The following is a 21825-nucleotide window of genomic DNA, read 5'->3' as shown; positions in this document are numbered from 1 at the left end:
GGTTACTGGGTCCCCGCGCGCGTTATCTGCCGGAGATCCGCGGGCCCGCGCGCCTCGCTCACAAGGCCGCGGGGCGGGGCGGCCAGGCGCTTCCTCGCCTGCCATTGGCGCACACGCCCTTTCCTGTCACGGCCGGGCCCGGCCCCGCCCCCTGGCCCCGCCCACTGCCAGGGCGCAGCCGGAGTGGACGGTTCCAGACGCATGCTAATGAGGGGGCGGCCGCCGCAGCCCATTGGCCGGCCGCGGAGTGTCGGTGAAGTCAGCGCCGAGTGCCAGAAAAACAGAGCGGGGCCAACTGCAGCGTGTAGTGCGAGTGGGGCAGGACGCGCTCAGACCGCCCGCCCGCCCGGCGACCCGCAAGGTAAGCCAGCGCCAGCCGCCCTCCCGCCCGCGCTCGCCCGATCGGCGGCGGCGCCGGGGGCGTGCGTCTGCCCGGCCCCCGCGGGCGGCGCCTTTGTTCAGCGCTCGGAGGAGGCGCGTTTAAAGGGCCAGCTATTGGAAGGACTTGGGGGACCCCCTCCCCCAGAGCATCCCCGGTAGTCGCGGGGAAAACTGTGGCCCTCCTTGGGCGAACCCTCCTTCCTGTCTGCTTGGTGGATCCCCAGTTTTTCAAGGAAAGTTCCCCAGGGTGCGGGGTTCCGGGGATTCAGGGTTTTTTTTTTGTGAGTGGGGGTACGTGCGATCATGGCCTCTGCTAGGAGAGGACGTCCGCCTGCTTCAGGCTGGCAGCAGTATGGGTGGGTGGAGGAGACATCAAAGCCCGGGTGGGTTTGCGCTGTAAAGTGAAACTACCGAGGAGGGGCTCCTCTGCAGCAGCCAGAGGAAGAAGGAGGGAGCGAGCGGCAGGATGGAGGCATCTCAGGTGTGTTCATTCATCAGCATCCTCCCGGAGGAGAGGGCGGCGGGAGGGGCACAAGGACGACCCGTGTGGCCTAGGACCCGCCTGAATGAGCGAGTACGTGTGTGTGGGTCCGGGGACACTGTGTCCGCCCATCCGCCCGTGCTCCCTCATCCTTCAGAGTGACTGGCAGCATCTTGCTAGGCAGCTTATCACCGAGATGAACAGAAAGCAACTCGTTTCTCCGAATTCCCCGGCCATCCCCGGCTCTCCCCTGGCTGCTTTCCGACGTAGCTTCCTTGATAAGCGTTAGCGCCATTCAAGATAGAGGGGGCAAGAGGCTTGAAGTCGTTAATGTTCCTTTCACGGGGGAATGTGCTGTCGAATTCTGCATCCCCGTGCATCCGCTGCCGTAAGATGGCTTTGAAATTCACCAGTGCATGCTTTCTTCAGGCAGACAGAATTTATTACTCTATTACATTGCTACATAAAAGCAGAAGGGATCCCACTGAGCATGGCTCATTTTATCCAGATGCTGGGTTTTCCCAGCATATTCTGGCTGAGCCTTTGGATTTTTGTTTTAAATTGAGCACTGGGATGCTCCTGTTGTCACAGGGCCGACCTGCTGAAATTGCTCGAATTGATTTCACGGTCAATAGAAGAGAGAGGTTCCTTTAGAGACATCTTGGAACCTGTTTGGCATGACAGGCCTCTGACATCACCCCCACTTGCGCCCTTTTTCCTCTCATAAGGGGAGACCGGGGATGGCTTGTCTGTCTCCACTACCCCCCTTGGTTTTTGAGCTCCTCTAGATTCAATTTTGTGTTTTTGGTTGGAAAGGTGGCGTGGTGGTTAATTGAAGAGAAAGAGGTGGATTAAAAGTGGGGTGGGCAGCAGATGGGGACAGCAGCCTCGGTGACAGAAAACACATGCTGGATATTTGGGGACTCCAGATCTACGGCCGTTAGAGATGTAGGTGAGATAGATGGCTGTCTGTGGAGTGAAAGGCTGTGTGTGGAGTGAGAGAGAGTGTGTGTGTGTGTGTGTGTGTGTGTTGCTGTGAGGGAGGGGTGAAGAAGGAGGATGCTGCCAGCAATTTTCTACCCCACCCTCTTGGTGCTGCCTTATATAGCTCCCTGCCAGCCAAGCTCTGATGTCTCAGGCTCTTGGCCTGAGGGGACTGCAGGGAAGGGTTGGTCCATTGGCACCTTTACCCTGGGCACTGGCAGAGTGGATGATTCGGAAAGGGTTAGTTCTCCAGGGGTTGCAGAGAGCTCATTTCTCAGCTGGAGGGCCCTGAGTTGAACTAGCTCCGGTGACTTCCCAGCAGGGTAGTATTAGCAATGGAAAAGAAATGCTTTCTACCCTGTGGGTGTAGAGATGGGAGGGTATTGTCATCTTCCGTTTGACACCCACCCCCCTTTTGGCCCTTTCCTCCTCTTACCTGCTTTCTTTTATTCTAGTTGGAGAGTTTCTGTGAACTTTTCTGAAGGGATTGGGAATATTGAGGAGCGAGGTAGGAGCTATGGGAAAGGTCTAGCAGATGCTTCTTACTGGCAGAACAAAGAACTGTTCAGCTCTCCCTTTTTTTCCCCTCTCCAAAATAGAGTTCAATATAGATAGCAGAGTCTGGGGTTTTCTTTGCAGAGAATGAATGGGCAGGGTTCAGGAAAGAAATCTTTTATTAGGCAGCATTAGTAATCATCTGGTCATCCAAACTTAGCTCTGGACCCTTCCCTGGACGTGGAAATAGATTTGCTGTAGAGGGCACTCACTGGTAATTTAGGGTTTAATCTGTCTCTATGGAAAAGGAAATGGATGGTCTCAGAAAGCTTTGGTGGGGGAGCTCTGGACCAGAGGCAGGACAACTGGCTTTGATCCTGGCCACCGACCTGCTTTGGCCTGGTGGTTTCCGCTCTCTGGGCTTGTGTCCTTGTTGGTAAAGTGCAGGGCTTTGGAGCAGACCGTTTTCTGGGGTTCCTGACAATGTTACTGTTCTTAGGTTCACACGTACAGTTCGTGATGGCGTTTTTAGATTCTCTTATGTTTGCTAAACTGATGTTAAATTTACGGTGTTGCTCAATGACATGAAAGAAGCATTCCAGGACTCAGGCTTTTGTTGGATTCAGACTCACCTTTTTCTTGATTAGTGCAACTCCTGAGGTTTTACTGTATGTAAATAATTCAGAGCTAGAACAGCCCAGAGTGAGAGGCACAGACCGTCCGAGTGGATGGTTGGCTGGGGAGACGAGGGTGTGATGACAGAATGCTGAGGAAAGGGAGTTTCTGTAGTTCATTCTCTCTTCCTGTGTGTTTAACTCACTGCTTTATTTATGGTTATACTGGTAAAGGTTTAGATATTTAGAACATGAGAGTTGGAAGAGACCTCTGTGATTGCCAGGTTCAACCCCCCTCACTGAGGAATTTGAGGGGTTGGCAGGTTTGGCGATTTGTCCAAGGTCACACAGCTAGCAAGATGTGGAGCTGGGGCGGGAACCCAGGTGGATAGATCCTAGGTCTTGTGTTCTAGATATATCTCTTAACGCCCCCTCCTCCTCCGAGAGGAATGATTCTAAGATGGGATAAAATGAGGAGGAAATAGGGGCAGAAGAAGGGAGAGAGTGGAGAAACAGACCAGGTAGGAGGTTGGGGGCCGGTAAGGTGGGAAAGGGGAAAACACAGTCTTCAAGCTTGGAAGAGAGAGGGATGGAGCTGGAAGGGCGAGGCTCTATCAGCTGTGAAATAGCAGATTTCTGCAGCCCTTAGAGTGAAGTAAGTAGGAAGAGGCTTGGCTTAGACAAGGGTGGGTGGTGGGTGGACTGAGAGTCCAGCCTGGGGCTGGGACTAACTTAGAGTCTCCTTGGGATCTCTCTTGTTGACCATCCGATTGCAGAGTGTGGTGGAGGCTGCTTCATTTCAGGGCCAACTGAGGCCTTTGGAGCCACTGGGGCACGCGGAACTTGAACATGTGGGAAGTTGGGTGTGCTGGTGGTGATGCTAGAGAATGCTGAGGTGGGACCCAGTTCTGCTGAAGTCCCAGATTTTTTTAATGCACAACAAAAAAAAGTTTTCCGTGGAATTTCTTTTCAACTCAGGCAGCATTTTCTCCTCTGACTTTCATCGGTGCTTTGTATGTTTTATGAGATAGTGTTTCATGTGCTCCCTTTTCAGAGGAGATACTTGGATATGACTGATTTACTGAACTGTAGCTCATTTGCATGGAGCTTCTGGCCTGAGACCTGAGCTGAGCCTCAGAATGTTTCAATGAGCAGTTAAAGAGCTGTGAACAGTTGTTAACCAGATCAGTAACCATTCAAAGGCAAGGATAAAAGGAGATAATACTTTGAAGTCTGTAGCCCAAGCCAACAGCTGGCCTTGAACAGTGTAATTTACTTTGGCTAACCCTTCAGGCCTCGGAAATGTCTCTGTGGATCCTTTAGTTGTTGCCTCTTTTTGTGTCTGGCTAGGCAGGTGTGTCTGTCCTTATATCTTGTGGTCTTCCCATCCTTCTTTTCCCACATCTCCCTCCTCTATACATTTTTTTTCTCTCCTCCTGTTGTATCTTTCTCCTTGCCCTCCTCCCCCATCCTTTTCTTTACTGTCAATAATATAGCTTTGTAGTGTATTTTAACATGTTTATTGCATCATTAAAATTTTATCTTCTCCGTTCTTAATTTGAAATCAGTTGAGTTCACTCTTTTTGAATGTGTGTGTGTTTTACATATAAGACAAACAAACAGAACCCAGCTAAATTGCTTTTTACTTCTTTGTGGCCTTCCATTGATTCCCTCTCCACTCCCCCCGTGCTTCTTCTGTGGTCAGTAGTGGCTCTTTATAGAAAAAAATTCCCAGCTCACTGTCATGTGGTTATTACTGTTTTTATAACAAAAACAGCTAGAACAATAGAAAAAGTTTCCACCCCTGTATTGTGGATGCAAGGGACACCCTCTCCCAAGAGATGTACCCTGTATCTTGACTTCCTTCCATGGAAAGAGTGTCTGCAATGTCTTCTCTAACAGAGGCCCGTACTCTAAGGGGTTGGGGGTACTTGTGGTGGAGCTGAGGCCCTTGTTGGTGATTCTGGTAATGCTTAGAGTTGGGGGAGGGAGGGCTAGGCTTATGGTCAAGAGGAAGAATTCAGTGTGGTGGCTTTTTTTTGTTTCCCCAGGCTGAGCTAACCCGTCCAATAGTAGCAGGACCCAGACCCCTTTGGAAAAGAATGAGATGCTTCTCAACTTTCTGATTAGTGTTGGTTGGGACCCAAGGGGTGTCTTGTGGTGACACAGGGAGGGTAGGCAGCCACCCACAGGTTGCTGATGTGAAGCCCCAGATGCTTTGAGGGATGTGTGCTGTGGTGCTTTAAACTTTTCTTCTGACTCTTATTAATGACAGAGAAGATTGAGTCTTGATGCTCAGTGGTCAGCTGGTAGGTTAATGTCTAAAGTGGGCCTCTCAAACAAGAAGTCGCCTTGAAGTCGCCAGTTTTTGTGTTAAAAATTCACATGAGTTTTGTATTCTACTCTATAATATGTCCGTGCTGGTTTTAGTATAAAAGTATTTAAAATGCTTGACTGTTGAGTACAATCGATGGTCTGGGAAAATGGTGTGTTTATCTTGGGACTTCACTTGTCTATACCCATCCTAAATATGCACAACAGGTCCTGTACCCCAGCTGGAGAAGCCAGAAGTGGGCAGGCCTCAAACCTGGTGGTGTTGAGAACTGCCGGCCCAGCCTTTCCCGCTGGCTCTGCCAGACCCACTGAGGTCCCAGCGGTTCAGAACTCTTCCAGGTTCCTGAGACCAGGTTTTTGCCCTGGTCTTTGTTCCCTCCCCAGAGGGCCTTTTTCTCCTTTGCCTGCTGACTCCTCCTTCTCCTTTCAGACTCCCCTCACAGCTGAAAGAGGTGTTTTTCTTCCTGCGTTTGCCTTTCAGCAATAGCTAGTTCCCTGTCTGTCTTCTCCACTAGATTCTGAGATCTGGCAAGAGACAATCTGCATTTCATCTCTTTTTAAATTAAATTTTAATTGGTATCAAAGTCATATATATAGTTTTAGAAGTCAAATAACACTTCAAGTCTTATAAGAAGGTCACCCCTCCTCATCTTGCTGATCCACTCCCCAGAGTCAGTCACTGAACATGATTTTGCTGCAGTAACAAATTACCACCACTGTCGTGGCTTAAAGCAACACAAATTTATATTACAGTTCTGTAGACGTCTGAAAAGGGTCTCATTGGGCTAAACTCAAGGTGGTGGCAGGGCTACGTTCCCTCCTGGGAAGAATTTCTGTTCTGCATCTTCCTGTTTTCAGAGGCTGCCTGCATTCCTTGCCTCATGGCCCCCTTCCTCCATCTTCAAAGCCAGCAGGGGCCATTGAGTCCTCCCATTGCATCACTCTTACCTTCTACAAGTCACATCTTCTCTGACTCCCTTCTTCTTCCTCCGTCTTCCACTTTTAAGGACACTTGTGATTACTTTGAGCTCACTGGATAATCGAGGATAATCTCCCTATTTTTAAATCCGTTTGATTAGCAACCTTAATTCCATTTGCAACCTTAATTCCCCTTTGCCATATAACTCCTTTATAGGTTCAGGGATTAGGATATGGACATCTTTGAGGGGCCATTATTCTGCCTACTGCAGTTACGTCCAACCCTTTTAGCCATTTCTCCTGATATTACTATCATATTTGTAAGTTACCTGCTTATAATCAATCCTGTTTCCTGATTGTTCATTTTAGATGTTATCTCTCATGATCTACTATGGATTAGAGCAGTCCTTATTCTCCTCTTCCCACCTCCCCCCAACATACTTCCCTTCCTCCCATTACTGTTACATCACAGTTTTTGGTTACATCGATATTCAAGGCTGACGTTATTTTGGCTGTGTAAATAGTGTTCATGGCTGAGCCATGTAGTTGGCCAAAATAATGATATTTTCTTCTTATATATCTTTTTTTAAGTTAATAATTGCATTCTTTTTTCTTTTTAGTTTTCTGTATTCTTATTACTAATTCCCAGAGTCTCTGACCGCATTTTAAAATGTCTCTGTTTTAGGGCTGGCCCCATGGCGTAGCGGTTAAGTGCGCATGCTCCGCTGCTGGCGTCCCGGGTTCAGATCCTGGATGCGCACCGATGCACCGCTTGTCAAGCCATGCTGTGGCAGCGTCCCATATAAAGTGGAGGCAGATGGGCACAGATATTAGCCCAGGGCCAGTCTTCCTCAGCAAAAAAGAGGAGGATTGGCATGGATGTTAGCTCAGGGCTGATCTTCCTCACACACACACACAAAAAAATAAATAAATGTCTCTGTTTTATAATGTATGTTCCTTTTTATTTTATTATAATTTTTTTTTCCCTTGGAGACCTCCCTCCCAGAAGTTTCCATCACTCTCCTCTTCTGGGCCCACTCACCTCTAGGCCTGTGGCTTGACTCATCCTGGGATCCTTCACCTTGTCCTGGGCTGGACTCTCTGTTTCCTCTTTCCTGATTTATTCTTCCAGGAGTTTCTGAGAGATGGTCTGTGGAAGTTGATCAGTTCAAACTTGCATGTCTGAAATGTTCTTTTTCCACCCTCACACTTCATTGGTGGTTTGATTCGCCTAGAGTATTTGGTTGAAAGCCATTTTCCCTTAGAATTTTGAAGGCATTGCTCCAGTGTCTTCTGGGTTTCAATATTGATGTCAAAAATTCTGATGCCTTGCTGATTCCTGATCATTTATGGGTAACCTGCTTTTTTTCTCCCTGAAAGTTTAGGATATTCTGTCTTTCTCTGTATTTGAAATTTTCTTGTTAATTTTTAAAATTATCATGCTGTCACTATAGCCAAGACATGGAAGCAACCCAAGTGTCCCTCGACTGATGATTGGATAAAGATGTGGTATATATATACCACGGAATACTACTCAGCCATAAAAAAAGACAAAATCGTCCCATTTGCAACAACATGGATGGACCTGGAGGGTATTATGTTAAGTGAAATAAGCCAGAAAGAGAAAGACAAAGAGTACATGATTTCACTCATATGTGGAAGATAAACCAACACACGGACAGATAGAACTGTTTGGTGGTTACCAGGGGCTAGGGGGTGGGAGTTGGGCACAAGGGGTGGAGGGATGCACTTATATGGTGACTGATAAACAATAATGTACAACAAAAATTCACAATAAAAAAAATTATCATGCTGGGTCCTTGGTGTGCTCTTTTGATCTGAAGACTCACATCCTTCAGTTTGGGGAGATTTTCTTATATTTTTCTTTGACAGTTTTCTTTTCTCCATTTTCTTTTTTTTTTTTTTAATTTTATTTATTTATTTTCCCCCAAAGCCCCAGTAGATAGTTGTATGTCATAGCTGCACATCCCTCCAGTTGCTGTATGTGGGACGTGGCCTCAGCATGGCCGGAGAAGCGGTGTGTCAGTGCGCGCCCGGGATCCGAACCCTGGGCCGCCAGTAGTGGAGCGCGTGCACTTAACCGCTAAGCCACGGGGCCAGCCCTTTTTTCTCCATTTCCTATGTTTTGTCTTTGTAACGCCTATTAGTTGGATAGTGGACATACCGGGTCGAGTTTGTAATTTTAAAATCTTTTGTTTCTTGTTTTTCATTTTATTTTTGTTTTACCTTTTGAGAGATATCTTCAGCTTTATCTTTAATTAACCCTTCTGAGTTTTTTATTTATGCTTTCGTGTTTTGTGTGAAACGTACTTGCATGTTTTATTTTCTAGAGCTCCCTAGTCTCTGAATGCTCACTTTTCTTTTTTTAAATAGCATCCTATTGTTCCTGTTTTATGGGTGCAATAAATTCACTTATAATAGGTTTTGTTTGTGGTGTTTTCCTGCTGTCCCCTGCTTTGTCTTTGTTTCCGTCAAGTCCCTTTTTCTGCTTCTTTTGGTTACTGTATTTCCCAGTGGAACCCTCCTTCCATGTATCCTGATCCTTGACTGTCCATTTATATTTTAAGAGTGGACACCAAAATGCTGATTGGGCATCTGCGACAAGGAAGGGGCTTGTTAACTTCATTGCAGGGTGATCCAGCAGAGACTCCCCCTTTTTTTCCCATTGGGGACACCCAGATGTCAGTGCCTGTAGATCTTTTCTCTGGGGATGTTGGGTTTTCCTGGAGAGGAGTTTGCCGGTGGGTGTAACAGCCTGGTTGTCCTGTGTTCTGGGAGCCTTGAGAGGGAGGGAGGCTGGGTACCCTGTTTGCTATGCAGACTTTCCCTCAATCTGAAAGTTGCCCCGTTCCCTCCCCGCCCTCCCCAACCTGTGTCCCTCGCTTAACTGTGTCTGAATCCAGAGAGTCTCTGGTGTAATTTGTCTAAACAGTGAACCTCCACCTTCTGCTGGCTGAGGGAGGGAAGTCACCAGACCGAGCAGATTGCCGAGGGACCCTGGGGTCTGATTGCTCCTTGCACAACTTTTAGCAGGCTCTCCTCTTTTTAGCCCCCTCCTGCTTCTCCCCTCACAGTCCTTGGTGCCTCCAGTTCCTGAGCCTTCTCCTGTCTCTGGGGCTTCAGTCGCCACTTTTTGAGTGGTTTCCTCCCCTGCTTGCACTTAGCAGAGCAGATGAAGCTGAAACCTAAATCAGCTACCGCATGGCGGTCAGCTCTCTGTCTTCCAGAGTTCTGTTGATGTATCTTGTCTGCTGTTGTCTCTTTTATATTATATATTTATTTTATATATTTATATATATTTATATATATATATATTTATATATTTATTATATTATATATATATTTTATATTTATATTAAAGAACAGATTCCTCTGCTGTCCTTTTAGTGGGGTTCCGGGAGAGAGCAGAGATAAATATGGGTGTTCAGCCCCCTGATTTGAACAGAAGTTTGTTTCATCTCTTTATTCAAACCTTTAAACTAGTGCCTGATAGATGGTATGCTTCCAATAAGTGTTTGTTAGGTGATTGAATGCATGTTTCCAGGATGGTATGCATACAGTTAGTCACCAGATTTCAAAAGGGTCCCAAACATACAATCTTACAAAAATAAATCCATTGTGTATTCTGAGATAGACAAAATAACAGGCAGCAGATCCTGCCTTTCTCCCCTTGCAGTGAAGGATAAGAAGTACATGAGACAGCATTATAGGTTGTTGGGCTGATGAATGATGAGGCCCAGGTGCTATCTCCAGCCCCATTACTAACTGCCTGGGTCACCTTGGCAAGTCATTTAACCTGTCTAGGTCTTGGTTTCCTCAGCCTTAAAATGAGCTGTTGGTCAAGATTTGATTCAGTTCACTGCACTGAGTACCTGCTCTGTGCAAGACCAAGTGCTATGATCCTTCCAGGTGTCTTTTCTAAGGCAGCCAGTTCAGCATTTTATACATACGTCTGTATGACGTATGTCATGCTGAATTAATTGTGTTTGGTTTATCTGTCTTTCTCCTGATTGTAGTTCTGTGCCTTGCACAGAGTAAGTACTCTGCAAGTTTGACCTCTTACTCTTTCTAGACTGTGGGACTCATGTGAGGGCCATACTAGTCATCTTGTATCTCCTGTGTCTGCCACAGTCCTTGGTGCATAGGAGGTGTATGGTAACTGCTAGGTTTTTCCACTTAGAAAGAGTACGTACATCAAGGACATATGAAAACTGGAAATATGAAATGTTTTGCTCTGCTGGAATCCCCAGACCCTGCTTGGAGAATGAGCCCTAGCTCTTTGGGAGTCTAGCTGCACACTCCCTGGCTCACTTATGGAGCTGGGATGCTCAAATGCATTGATATTAAAGTCAGCAGAGACAACAGTTCTGGACCACAGCCCTGGCACTAGAGGATTGTTCCCCCCAAACAGATCACAGTCATGTATTTGCTTAATCGGCTTCACACTGTTGTGAGTTAAGATTGGATTCATCTTAACAAAGAGAATGAATTACAGATATAATCCTGTGTTTATAGTGTTTAAAAATGTTTAAGTGCTTTTTCATAACTTATTTTGGTTTTTCTAAACCTGTGAGCTATTGTGCCAGGACTAGTAAGTAGAAATTTCAGGGAGATAGATTTAGCTCCTTAGAAGAACTTTTCATCATGAGAGCTATTCCCCACAGTACTGCATTGGGAGGCCCTGAGCTCCTTGGCAAGCCAATATTAGAGGTCCACTAGCCAGCGGACCTGGAGAATCGTTGCCTGTGTGAAAGATGAAGTCGTATTATAGCACCTGAAAAGTCCTTTGCTTTTGGTTTGTTCAATGAATAGTTACTGAGCACTAACCGTAGACCAGGGTCTGTGCTGGCTTTGGGAATACAGGTGTGACCAAAGACAAATGGCACCTGCCATCCTGGAATTTATAGACTAGAGCTGAGCTTTCCAACATGGTAGCCACTAGCCACATGTAAGTTTAAATTAATTAAAATGAAATGCAATTTAAAATTCAGTTTCTTGAACACACCAGACACATTTTAATAGCCATGTGAGACAGTGGCTGCCATATGGACAGCACAGATATAGAACGTTTCCATCGTCTCAGGAAGTTCTCTCGGGCAGCACTGGACCACAAAGCTAAGATTCTGTGTTGCTAGACCAGGCGTCTATGGTTAGCTTTGTTTCACAGTCGAGGTAGCTGAGACATAGAAAAGCCATTTGTTTAAGGTCATGTGGCTGGATGGGCCTGAGCTAGGAACAGATCTCTTACCTCGGAGCTTGGCTTTTCTCTCCCGGAAGTGAGATAGGGGAGCAGAGTAACTAAGAGTGGGATCTCTGTGCTCAGGCTGCCTGGGTTCGCATCCTGGCTCGGCTGCTTCTTAGGGCAAGTTACTCGTCTGTGCCTCAGTTGTCTCACCTGTAAAGTGGAGAAAATAATAGTACCTACTTCACAGGATGGTGTAAGTCTTTAGAATGGTGCCTGACACATAGTAATCACTCAGTAATGCTGGTTGCTATATTGAGAATGAGAAGGGGACAGAAGTTATTGGTAGAGTCAAGGAGGCATTTTTCAAATAGGAGACTGTGGAGTGGAAAAAAGAACATTGGCAGGCGAGGCTGTGTTTGTAGAGCTGACTGATCACCTGGAGAGGGACACGTAACTGAATGTTTCTAAGCCAGGGGCTGCTTCGGTTACGTGAGCTGATGTAAAAATGCCAGCATGTTCACGAACCCCTCTGAGTCCCAGTCCTGGTCACTGGTACCCTGAACAAGGATCCCTTTGATGTCTCCTTCCTCCTGGTCTGTCTCTACCCACAGCCTTTTCTCCTGTCCCCAAGCATTCCTTCTCCCTTCACTATAACTCCGCCTTGGAGGGGTGGAGTCACAGACATTTACCATCGCTCCTGTGGAGCAGAGGGATGTGCCGAAGAAGGGACAGAAGCCCAGGTAATTTAGCAGTTGCATCTTGGTATTTTCTTTAAGGTTTCTATTGCTTGGTGGTTTGCGTTCCCACCATTGCTCAGTCTTACTAGCAGGTCCATCTAATGTATCATGGTGTTCTAGAGGTGCCCCATTTTGCTGGATAAGGAGAAAGAGAGCTCTGATGTTAGCCCCAGGGGTGGGAGGTTGCCCCATTTGATAGGTGAATCCCTGCTTGAACGTGGGACTTTAGTTTAAAAAGTGCTTTGTAGCCACAGTCTCATTTCATTCTTGAAACAAATATCGGTGAACACGTAGACATGGGCCTCGCCCTCCTGGAGTTTATTTCCTCATTAACACGAAGAGGGCTAGGCTCTTGTCTTCCCCAGCAGGCATTCAACAGTTTCAGGTTTTGAAGAAGGAAGGTTTTAGTATGACAAAGTGTGTGTCAGGGGTGGAGGTAGTGAGGGCGCTCTGGACCTGCATAACCCATATGGTATTTTGTCTTACCCAAGTGAGGCACAAGGGGCAGGAGTAGAGAGAGGCCAGTAATGGACCTGAAGTTAGGTGTGAAGTAATGTCAGACCCGGGAATGACCTATAAGGAGACTGTTCCTGGCAACCTGGATTCTCAACGTGGCATAAAAATACTGCCGAGTACCAATACCAATGACCAGGAGCATTGAGTACTTGTACCTTAACCTATAACTGGCTCTGCCAATCTCATTCCCCCTTGGGCCTTGACTTTCGATCATCATGGTTGACGTTCTAGCTCATAGCAGCTGTGACAGGAATGGGTGCTTTGTAGATCCCGGAATTGCGCTGCTGCCTGCGTGTCAATGTGAAAACTCATTACTCATTTATATAATGCCTTATGCGTCGATTAACATCTGCCTCTAGGCCAACCTTTGAACTTGGTTTCCCAGTATGTAGGGTCACCAGGACATACCTTGTGAAATTCAAACACTTTTTTCTTATTGCCTGGAATTTGAGCAGTTTCTTTGACTGATGTGTAAATAGGTAATTCATTTGCAGATTGCTTCTCCACTTAGAGTTTGTCTTTAGTTGGGCATATCTAGTGTTGGGTGACGTTTTCCTGTGGGCACTGAATGATGGTCAGGGGTTGTAGTTGCTTGTAACAAATTGACAGGGGGGCGGGGGGGTGGGATGGAAATGGAAACGCTTTTGCGGTAGGTAGATGTTAGGGAGTCTTTCCAAGGCTGCTGTAACATATACACTGCTGACTTTCCTGTGCTTGGGCCCTTCTTTATAGACAGTGCACACAGGAGGCTGGATCCTGAAGCCAGGGATGAGGTAAAAAAGGCCAGAACTGGAGCTGGGAGATCTGCATTGCTGCCCTGGTGGTCTGGGCAGTGGGCTTGAGAGCCAGCCACGGATCTGGATGGAGAAGCCAAGGAAAAGTAGGAACTGGGCTACTTTAAGCAGAGCAAAATGAATAGAGGCTGCAGAGAAAGCAAAATACTAACAGGGACAGAAAATAGAGTGGCTAGAGAAAGCTGGACTCGGGAGAGCTGAGGGCCTAAGCAGGGTCTGGTGGTGGTCCCTGAAAATCAGGTTGCCAGGCCCATGAGCCTGGGCCACGGCAGTCTCAGGCCTTTTAGAACTATTTTGTGTTTGCTTTGTGGGGCCTTTACTTTGGACGTGGTTCATTAGTGAGCCAGCACTGGCAGGTGTGAGGGGGCGCCCCCCCCCCCCCCCAAGAACTGGGAAATGTTCATCATGCCTGAGCACTGATAGAAGATGTGGTTCCTCAAGATAGCTGCTGCGGGAGGAGGCCCCGCAGCCCACCAGCCTGCATTACAGTCTACGGTCCTGGTGTTGTCTTTAATTATTCAAGTCATGGGCTATTTAAATACTCACCTGAAGCGTTATTGTGAATAATTTTCCCTTCCTGGGGTCAGAGGATCTCTGGTAGAGAAGCAGTTTTGCTGCTGTGGTTCTGGATCCCCCAGGTCGCTCCCTCAAGGAACACACACCCAGGCAACCAGGAAGTCCGGAGGATGCCCTTGACAGTGAGTGCGTTCCTCCACGACTGTCTTGCAGATTGGCATTTATTTTGCGTAAATCCTTAATTCAAGGCAGATAGGGTGTTCCTCTCCGTTGAAGGCAAGGAAGAAACAGTGCTGTTAGAAGATGTAAAATATTTAACACTCTCTTTAAAAAATTAAACTGCCCAGGCACTTTTGATTGGTGGTGCCCATGGCAACATGCCTGGTTTTCAGGAGTGTCTTCCTACGGCTTTTGGCCTCCTCAGAAGGGGTGGGGGCCTGCTCCTGGTAGAACCAGCTGGGAGGCAGAGAGCCCGCCTGCTCTGCTTGGCCCAGAGGCTGGGCAGTAGCAGGGCTGAGTGACCTCTTCAGAGGTACGAAGCTGGGGTGATGTGCTTTAATAAGTAGAGAGGTATAAGGGGGAGGAGGAGAACTCACCATCCTTTTTGGGCTTGTTCGTTCATTTTGTTTTATTGGCCTCTGTTAACCCCTGGCACTTAGCTTCTCCTTCCAGCCTCCGGATTTTTGCCCCTGCGATTTCCTTAGTCTGGAGTGCTCTTTCCTCCCTTCACTTAGTTAGCTTTGCTCATCCTTCAGATCTCACCTGAAGCAGCATGTTCTTGGGGAAGCCTTCTCTGACCCTCCTGTGCAGGTTAAACTCTCCTGTTTGAGGCTCTCATGATTTGGTGGTTCTGGACAGAACATTCTTCACAGCATCTGTCTCAGCTGCTTTGTTACACTTGTTTGGAAAATCTTTGTCTGCCCACTCCGCCAGTCTGTAGGATCTGTGATGACAGCAGCCAGGGCTGTTTCTCGTCACCATTCTATCCCCAGTGCCTAGCATGTGCCAGGCCCACAGGAGGGCTCACTATTTGTGGAGTAAATTAACTTATTTATTAGGTTTAGGTTCTGTACCATTTCTGGGAATACAAAGAAAATAAAACACCCCTGCTGTCCTCATGTTGTTCCTAACCTAGAGCAGTGGGTGGGCTCTCAAGATATCCATTGAGAGGCAGGAAAAAAACATTATCAAAGTTCTATTTATTTTTTAACTCAAATATAAGAAAGATATAGCTTTCCTATTAATAGTAGTACAGATTTTAAAATTAACTTGTAAGTAAATATGCTCAAAGCTATTTTAATAATAGGAAGGTGTGATCAAAAAGTTTGGTGACCACTGGTCTGAAAGGAGAGGTAAGCACATGAAAAGGTTTTTATGCCAAAGTGTGATGAGCACTAAGTTAGGGCAAGTACGGGGAGCGGTGGGGGCCACTCAGGAGGGGAGGTGGAATGGATCAGAGAAGGGCATTCCTGATATAGGGCAGAGGGACCAGCACGTCCAAAGGCAGGTGGCATGGGAATGCTTAGTACATTGGGAGAGGGGCAGATACTTTAATAAGGTTGGAATATAAGGCAGGAGGAAGGCCTGCTAGATGCCCCTACTGGTATTGGGAGGGATTGAGAATTAGGAATACCAAAATGGATGACACTGGGTCCCTGTCTGCAGGATGGACGTAGTCTAGTAGGGAAGAGAATTGTGCAAATGTGCCTTAGGAGAGAGACAGAACAGTGAGTACCTGGAATTCAGAAGAGGGTGGATATTTTGGTCAGGAGGGATCAGGCCTGGTCATGCTTTCAAAATTGACCATGCCCAAGGTCACACAGCCGCCTCCCTTCATTGCAGAAGAGGAAGAGGGGAGGGCTGGGCCCTGACTTCAAGCCTATCTCTTTCAAAGCCCATCTCAGGGTTAGACTTCTCCATGAAGTTCTCCTTCATCTACTCCCACCTGGTGAGATTTTTGCCTTATTGTGATTCAGACCCCTCTGGGGACTATATTTTCTGGGTTACAAAATTGTACATGAACAAGAAAATGGCATATAGTATATGTAAATATGCATATTTGATGTGTTGACTTACCTGTGTAATCATACGTACCGTTTTCTTTTCTTTTTTTGTTCTTAAGTCCCAGGGCTTGAAGTAATTATGTAATTAGAATCCTCATAGAGTGTGGCTAGATAAGGTGTAATTAAAGAGGAAAGCCTAATTTTGAGAGAATGATAAGAGGTCATTTGACTCAGTCTGGGCCCAAATCCAATCTTGGAAGAACACTAAGAGGTCACTTGGATGTACGGCACTTGAGGCCACCTGGGAGCCTAGACTGGCCTGAGAATTGGACAGATTCTGTTTCAGTTCACTGTGAAAACCGTTCATTGAGCATCTTCTTGGTATAAAGTATTGTGGGAGGGCCAGACATGAGTTAGGAAAGGAAGGTCTGGATCTCAGGGAGGACATGGGGGGACATGGTCTTGAGAACAGGAGGTCTTAAGGTGGAGAGATGAAGACTCCTGGAAGGGAGGAGGGGTTGGGGAAGGATTCACAGAGCAGGTGACATTTCAGATGTGTCTTGAAGGGTAAGGAGGGTTTCAAGAGCAAGGAAAGAACTTTCTGGCATATTAGGAGCACTCAGATAATATTTGTGGAATGAATGCCAGGCTGTGAGGTTGGAGGTGGCAGGAACATGGCCGGGTTGTTGGGTGACCATTTGCAGTCTGGTGAGGAGGTAAAGCGCATATGGTGCAGGCCATACAGTGATGACAGAGGCCAGGAGGACACCAGGCTTAGGCCCGCAACCACGCAAGGGTGACTGTGTGCAGAGGAGTCAGACACTGCTGTGGGCCGTGGAGGTCAGGGGAGGCATCCTTGTGGATGGGGCCTAGGACAGATCCTGGAAGGACCAATAGGATAGGGGGAAGGGGAAAAGAGAAGACTTGCCAAAGGAGGGGCATGATCTGGGCAAAGGTCCAGTGAGGGAGCCAAGAGGAGGTCATCCCAATGAGGAGGAAGGGGCATGTAAGGGAGCAGGGCGAAACCAGTGGGCTGAAACTGGCTCTTGGGGGTTGGGCACGTTGAGCAGGAGAGGTTTATCCAGTGGGACAGAGGAGCTATGGCAGGTTGTTGGACAGGAGAGCTGCGTGGAAAAGGCATGTTGAAGGAGGAGGAACCTGGCCCTGGTGCGTATAATCGGCTTCTGGGGAACTCAACCTGGGCTTCTTGTCCCGAGGTGATGGGGACCAGGCAGTGGGCTTGGGAGGGTAGGGCCAACCCTTCTGACTGAGGGTTACCGGTCTTGGTGATAAGAGGGTGAGAGAAATAAGACAAGGGAAGAGGGGAGGTGACTGCAAGCTCCCAGCCTGGGAAAATGGTGATCCTGAGGCAGGAGGGGAACCAGCTGGTGTGAAAGACGGTGTGGGCAGAGGCTTGGTATGTCCAGAGCCTGGAGACCACTGTTCTAACCCAGCCCTGCCCATGAACTAGCTGAGACCTTGGGCCAATTCCTTCATCTCCTGAGATCCATTCTTTTGTCAGCAGGCCTTTGCCTTATGGTTCAAGCTCATCTCAGATAGTGGAGTCGCTACAGCCCTAGGGGTTGGGCAAGAGGAAGGGTCTGGGCTGGAGATTTGTGATGCTGCCCCACAGAGGTAAGAGAAGAAACTGCATAGTCCTATTGATTGTCTTCCTGGAGTGCACAGTGAGTTGGGGGAGAGGCTCTGGGTGACCAGGCTGGATGAGAAGCTGGGGGAGAGAGTGCTGTCCAGACTCATCCTGCCCATCTCAGGATGCTTATGAGTATAAGCTCTAAGCCTATGCAGATGTTGCAGTCAGGGCTCCATTCTGGGGCGGAGCAGGGGAGGGGTTAATCTTCCTGAATTCATGGAAAGGAAATTCTCAGGGCAGGGAACTGGTTGTTAGTGAACTCCTTCCCCTCCCCCTCTCCTCCCTGTCCCCCCAGGCCAATCTTTGGGAAACTTGTGGCCTTGGACCTTTAGAAACAGAGTGCAGAGAAGGCTTCCTGGCAGAGGAGGGCTTGGACAGAGCCTTGGGAAAAGAGAAAAGGAAGCATTTCCTAGAGAATGACAGGCAGTTATATTACAAAATTTAAAATAGAAAGTCCATGGGCCAGCCCCGGTGGCCTAAGGGTCAAGTTTGGCACGGTCCGCTTTGGCAGCCCTGGTTTGGTTCCTGGGTGCAGACCTACACCACTCGTCTGTCAGTGGCCATGCTGTGGTGGCAGCTCACAAACAAAAAGAGGGAGATTGGCAGTGGATGTTAGCTCAGGGCGAATTTTCCTCAGCAAAATAAAAAAATAAATAAAATAAAATCGAGAGTCCAGAAAGGAAGGCATGCATTTTTGGAATACCTAATGTATATACCAGCTCTGTATCAGGTGCTTTCATGATCTTTGTCTCATAATCTTTACATCACTTCTGCCTCTATTATTATCCCATTTTCTAGGTAAGGCAGCAGGATTAGAGAGATGCACTAGTTTGCCCAAGGCCTCAGTAGGGCAGGATTTCATTTTACTCAGGTTTCTGACTCCAGTGGCAACAAACACCCATTTCTATATTCTGCAAATACTATATTCTGTTGGCTCTTGGGGGATCGTAGGGAAAAAAAAGAGAATGATTTGTCTTCATGACCCTTATTCTCAGTTAAGCACTGACTTAAGCTGTGGATCAAGCTGCCCTCCGTGCTGCAGCACTCCCATATGGTGCAGTATCTCAGAGAGTGTGGATGGGAGGCTCTGAGAGCTCACCAGGGTGTAAAGCCCTCATTTTACAGATTAGGAAACTGAGACCCAGAAAGGAGAAGGTATGCCAAGGTCAGGGGCAGAATGGGATGAGAACTAGAAGAGTCTGGAGGCTTTGAGACTTTTGTGCTCTTTTAAAGCCTCCCTATGGAAAAGTTTGTTTTTAGACAACAATGGAAACCTTTGTCTTGAGAGTTGGTCTGGGCAGGGTTGGATCTGAAAGGTCCTCTGTGTGTGTGTGTGTGTGTGTGTGTGTGTGTGTGTGTGTTTTCTTTCCTTTGCTTTAACCTCAGATGCCTTTGAACCAGGAGGAAGGATTCCTTAAGACCAAAGGTTAAGACCAAAGGCATTTGACAGGTAGAAAGGGCATAGGAAGGAGGGGGAAGATCAGAAGCCACAGAAATAGAAGATTAAACTCTAGGCTTGGCTAAAAGGAATTTTCCAGGCCTGTAAATAATCACTAACATTAGTTGACTACTCATTGTGCTGGACAATCTTTATGTGTCATTTTATGTAACTGCCATGGCCTCCCCATGAGGTGGGTGCTGTTTTATTGCTCCCATTTTACAGATGAAGGAACTGAGACTCAAAGAGGTTGAGTGACTTACCTAAAGTCACAGAGTAAGACGTAGAGCCAGGACTCCAGCTCAGGTCCCCTCAGTCCAAAGCTTTGCCTTTAACCCCTAAGCTGTTTTGTAGGACCAGGAGTGCCAGGTGCCCTGAGCATTTGGGGGTGTATGGAATAGTACATTTAGGGAGGTCACCCTTTGGCAACGTTTTGGCAGTGGTTCTCAGCTGGAGGCAGTTTTACCCCTAGGGGACATCTGACAATGTCTAGAGACATCTTTCGTTGTCACAATTTAGGGGGTGCTACTGGCATCTGGTAGGTAGAGGCCAGCACGCTCCTAAACATCTTACAATGCGTGGGACAGCCCCACAACAAAGAGGTATTCCATGCTGAATGTCATTGTGGCGAGGTTGAGGAACCCTGCCCTTTGGGGACCTGATTGTATGTTTACCTCAGGGCACAGGTTCGTGGAAAGCCACCTGAAGAAGTTGAGTTGTTCCTTTTGCTCCAGAACTTGTACCTTAGTGGATGTTGGCAGTTTGGGCTCCTCAGTGACTGAGCTCTGAGGGGCCGGGATGGTGGTAACGGTGGGTGGAGGCCAGGAAGAAGAATTCCAACAAGGCGTGACAGGCCAGGGTGGCCCAGAGCCGTAGAGGAGCCGCAGCAGGTGAGAGGGGGGTAGGTCCAGTCCAGGCTGCAGAGAATTGATTTGGCTGTTTCTCCATGTGTAGCTGAAATAAGAACTCAAATACAGTTCATTGTCTGTTTTTTCTTTATAAAATGCCTTTATTAAATTATTGCCATGACTCCTCATCAGAAAGGTCTGAGAAAGGGGTACACACGTTGCAGAGGCACTCGGATACGACTGTGCTGCTGGCCAAACTCCTTTGTTCCTAGTTACTGTTTAATTCTAGTCTGCCCCATGCCACTTAGGGCAGAAAGGCAAACAAATTTGGGAAAGCCTGAGGACCCATGGCCTTCACTTGAGCTTCTGCGATCAGCTTTCTCTGAGCATTGCCAGTGGCTGAGTGGGTCAGATCGAGCAGCCCCATCTCCTGAGAGGGCACTACTTGGCCAGTCCTGAAGAAAGCATACACTACTTTCCCTCCATCTGCTGTTGCTTCAGGTCCCCTCTTCCAGGTCAGACACGAAAAGGTGTGTCTGTGCCCTTGTCTTGCTGGTGTACATCACAGCTAAGATTTTTGCATGAACAGCAGGCCTCCCTTTGTAACCCTGGTTTCAAGCTAGCCCTCCCTCACCAAGCCTCCTACCACAATGCATTTCCTCTTGCTGGGCTTGCCTACGGGAATGATCCCCCACTTCCTTTCCATCACCTGGGCTTCACCCCAAGACCACCTTCATGAAGCTCTCTGGCCACTCTAGCTACCAGGATTACCTCCCTCCTCCACATGCCCTCCACTTGTGACTCCTTTGTTCATTTATCTAGTCATTAAATTCTAGTCTTCCTGTGTCACCTTCTGACCTCTCCAGTGGCTCAGTCGCTAACTAGCTGTGTGGGCTTGGATGAGTCACTTAACCTCTGAAGGAGCAACATAGGGTTGAACCAGGTGACTTCAGTTCACTTCCAGCATCAGTGTCAGTGAGAGTCACAGTTGTAGGAGTTGGGGTATTTCTCTAAGGTCAGTGGAAATTCAGATTCCCCTTTGATCCCATACAGATTCGTAGAGAACTCAGAACTAGCTATTAGGAAACGGTCTTCAGACAAAATAAGTAAGCGTCTTTAATAGTAATTGTTTACTCAGCAAATGTTTGTTGGGTGCCAACTCTATCCAAGGGTGTCTGATGGGTACAGCAGGGCTGTAAGATGGGGTCTCTTGGGCTTTGCCCTCAAGGAGCTCACAGCCTTGTGTGGGAGTGGATGAGTCTATTCTGTAACAGAGTAGACTCTCCAGCATATCACCCCGTGTCCATCCTTAGTACTGGCTGTCACAAGTGTAACCACACCCACTCCCACACCCATGAATTAAAGTTCTGTAAAAGGTGGAATTTTTTCAGTCTTGTTCACTAGGTGCCTAACACATAACGAGCAGTCAGTAAATATTTGTTGAATGAATGCAGTAAAGAAAGAATGGCACCATTTGACTTGGGTTTTGAAGGAAGCGTAGGACTTAGACCTACAGAGATGGGGGAAGGGGACATTACAGACTGGTGGGGGATGGGAGTGGGGTGGAGGCAGGAGGAGGAAATGGTGTTAGCAGATGTGCAGAGAGAGTAAAGCCCAAGGCATGCTGGGTAACTGCAAGTCCACCGTGATTGGACCATATGATATAGTCAGGATCAAAAAGACTAGAAAGGTAAGTTGGGGCCAGATAGTGGAGAGTCTTGAATTCAAGCTATGTTAAAGGGATTGGATTTATCCTGCAATAGGGTGACCTCACATTCCAGTTTCCCAGGGTGGCTCTTCCTGTTGTCCCAGTGTAATTGTTAACAGCTCCCCCTTTCATTCTCAAGTGTCCCTGTTTGGATGATGAGTTATATGGTCTTGCAATCCTGAAGGCTGTGTGTCGCCCCTG

The 21825-nt window shown here is 47.5% G+C and overlaps 1 protein-coding gene across 2 annotated transcripts in view; it reads left to right on the top strand.

Annotated features, from left to right (window-relative positions):
- The first annotated feature begins 260 nt into the window (after positions 1-260).
- The window catches only part of SORBS1 (sorbin and SH3 domain containing 1), a 219596-nt gene continuing 198031 nt past the window's right edge, over positions 261-21825 (top strand). Inside the window, exon 1 of one of the 2 annotated variants that reach the window (XM_087432317.1) lies at positions 261-361. The gene's annotated coding sequence lies outside the window, so the exon portion shown is untranslated. The remainder of the gene's footprint in view (positions 362-21825) is intronic. The other variant, XM_087432319.1, reaches the window with a different exon arrangement.

This window comes from Ceratotherium simum, chromosome 6 (assembly GCF_057802395.1).
Source record: "Ceratotherium simum simum isolate JZ-2026a chromosome 6, ASM5780239v1, whole genome shotgun sequence".
Lineage (NCBI taxonomy): Eukaryota > Metazoa > Chordata > Mammalia > Perissodactyla > Rhinocerotidae > Ceratotherium > Ceratotherium simum.
The sequence above is the reverse complement of the archived record's forward strand: the minus strand, read 5'-3'. Positions and strand labels throughout refer to the sequence as shown.